Here is a 3321-nt window from a genome sequence, read left to right as displayed (position 1 = left end):
TTTCAAATTTCAAGTGTATATTTCATTTCAAATTTAACTGTGTATTTCATTTCAAATTTTAAATGTGTTGATTTCATAACAACCTTTTCTACTGATTTTTAAAAATTGATTTCTATTCATTTTTAAAACTTCATTAAGAATTCATGGATTTGTATATAGTTGACAACTGGAGGTATTTCAATCCGTTCCAAACATTATTTGCTTAATGCCCAAAATCATTCCATCTTAGACTAGTGGCAGTTTCTTCAGAAAGTGACGTGTCTTTGTTTTCAAACATTTTATTTTGAAAACTGCATTGTTGTTTATCTTTCTTCTTTCTAGTACAACAATTGATTCCAGACTTATCCTGTACAGTTCCTGCCACAGACCTGGACTCAGACATTTCTTCCAGGATTCCTGGCTTCTTCCAGTGGGAAAATGCATTCATAGTCCTGAATCTGTGTGGAACATATGACCTCATTTCATCTTTGCAGTGACCCTGAAATATAGTTACTATAATTATCTAGTATCTGGTAGTTGATGAAAATTCTGAAGTTCAGAGAGGTCAGCACACTTAGTCGTGGCCACAGCACGTTAATTAAGGCCTCGGGAATACTCCACTTGTTTGTGAAAGGGATGTAACACAAGCAGGTCCAGCTTGGACCTTGGTGATTTTATTTCCCAAGCTTGAGAAACTTCTAGAATAACAGCATTTGTCAACCCGACAGGGTGTCAGAGCCTTATCTCTGCCCACGCAGTCTTACCTCCCCCACTGCCCTAACCCTAACCCTAACCCTCAGGGCCCCACTCTGGCCACGCAGCCAGGCTTTTGTGTTTTATTAAAAATGTCATAGTTGAATCAGGTGCAACTCCCAGGTTGATTTAGGCCAGAGTTCTTATTTAGGTTAAAAACTGAGGATCAGAGAGGTAAAATGCGTTACACATTAACCAAATAGGCTGGCTGTTGTGTGAGAGAGGCAGAGATTTTAAATTTTTAATATCATTTTCAGCCAAATGCCTCATCTGCCTGAGAGCTGGGTCAGCTTGGAGGCACAGGCTGTAGGACTGGGCAGGCAGGGATGTGAAAGGGATGGGACACCGTGCTTTTAGCCCAGGATCCCTTCAGTTACATGGGGGCCAGCTCCCCTCTGGTTGTTCTGTTGCAGTTTAATAAATTCAAATGCATTCTGTACATTAGTGGATGCCCACTGTTTACTATGTGTGTGTGCTTAGCCACTCAGTCGTGTCCAACTCTGTGACTCGTTGGACTATAGCTGCCAGGCTCCTCTGTCCATGGGGTTCTCCAGGCAAGAATACTGGAGTGGGTTGCCGTTCCCTTCTCCAGGGGGTCTTCCCGACCCAGGGGTCAAACCTGCGTCTATCTGTCTGTCCTGCCTTGCAGGCGGATTCTCTACCTGCTGTTTATTATGCAGGATCTAAAAGACAGGGCTGGGAAAGCAGCGAGGTCTGTTGAGAACAGCGCCCAGCCCCAGCCATATTGTCTGTAATAGAAATGCCAAACAAAGGGTTCTAACCTTAAGTAACATATTATGAAAAGAAATAATTTCATATAGCGAAGTGTCAGAATGTTGAGGATTTCAGAATCAAGGTTTTTGTTTGCCTTTATGGCAGAGACTGTGCAGGATGCCGTGAGGACAGGGATGGGCAGGGGTCGGTGGGGAGGAGACTCCAGGGGGTGTCTGAGGAAGCAGGCTGGGAGGAGGAGGCGGCCAGAGGAGGAGCCGGGGAAAGCTGAGGGGGACTTGCTGCCCCTCTCCCCGGCTGACCAGCTCCAGGGGCCACCAGGAGGGATGGGGTAGTCGCAGGGGCGGATGTGAGGTTGGCAGGCCCCGTATAAATGCTGAGCCCAAACTGTATCCATAAATAATGACGACTTTATTTTCCCCATTGCTAATTAGAAACAATAATATACAGGGAAACAGAGTTACTTAATGTGTAATTATTCTGTCAGCAATTTTCAAATCATAAATATGGATCACTCGGAGTTATCCTGGTAGCATCCTTGGAAACAGAGCAGCGGATACAAATGTGATTAACGCAGGCGAGGCCTTTGAAGTGCGAGCTCACTGTTTGTTTGTTAATGAGGCAATTGTGCAGCCAGGTGTCACACAGTAGCCTCGCTGAGCAATGGTTTCCTCCCCTGTTTGCTGACTCTTGACTCTCCTGAAAAGTTGGGACAGGCTATAGCAGGCTCCTACGAGACCTCGGACCAAGGCCCATCTGATAAATCCTGGGTGTTCTGCTGGAGGGCCCTAGGGGCATCTGCTGGACATGGGCACGTTGTGGGGAGTGGGTACCCCGCTCCCCGCCCCCCCCCCCCCGTGGCTTCCAGACCAGCCCTCTGCCAGGCTTGCCCAGATGCTTCTGATGTGCAGATCTGCAATTATATAAATGTGAACCTTCTTCCCTCATCACCTTGTTCTTACTTTTGCTTTTATTGTCTCAGAAAATAATACCAGGCAGTCATGTAAGGTCTCCAGCCAGAAATTGCTGAGCCATAAATGAATCATTTTGACAACTCCTGTCCTCACCCCTCACTTCCCGTCATAGGTAATTACTGTCACCAGACCCACCTCTCACCTGCCCATGCCTCTGCCTGCACAGCCGCGGTCAGAACCCTGTCACCCCCACCCGGGTCACCGTGGCCCCTCCCCGCCCCCCCGCCCCCAGCATTCTCCACAGAAAATCCAGGCTCGCCTTTAAGAGCATCTTTCTCTGCCCTGTGCCTTTTCCTCTCAAGACCTGCTGGAGCCTCCAGCCCCTTTCACATTGAGCCCCAGACCCGCCCTGGGAGACTGTCCTGCCTCAGCCGCCTCTCCCGTGTGCCTCTCCTTTGCTGACCTTCCCTGGGTGTCCTGCGGAGACCTGGGCCAAACTAACCCCCCAACCCACCTCTGACAGAGCCCACGTGGCAGGTCAGCTCCTGAAGAGGCCACGCCCAGCGGCCCAAGCCTCTTCAGTCTGCTTCCTCCTCCCCCACTGCTGGGACCTTCGTATCACCTCCTGCAAACTACGATCTCACTCCTTTCACTGCTGTCAGGTTTCTGGAGAGAAAACCAACTGCCGTGGTGTGTGTGGCGGGGAGCTGGGGCCAGCGTTTGGGAGGTGCGGGTGCTCTAGTGGAGCCAGGGCCTCCCCTTACGCTTCGGGCAGATCTGTAGACCCCTGTGCCCTCACCAGCTCATAGAAACTTGAAACACACACCACCCCTGCTCTCCCCGTGTGGCTCTGAATGTCGTAATGGTCAGCAACACCTCGTTTCTTGGCACATTCTTACGTGTACAAGACTTCGGCTATGCACACAGGGCCCTGTGAGACCTC

The sequence above is a fragment of the Muntiacus reevesi genome, chromosome 9 (genome assembly GCF_963930625.1).
Source record: "Muntiacus reevesi chromosome 9, mMunRee1.1, whole genome shotgun sequence".
Lineage (NCBI taxonomy): Eukaryota > Metazoa > Chordata > Mammalia > Artiodactyla > Cervidae > Muntiacus > Muntiacus reevesi.
Note: the sequence above shows the minus strand (reverse complement) of the source record.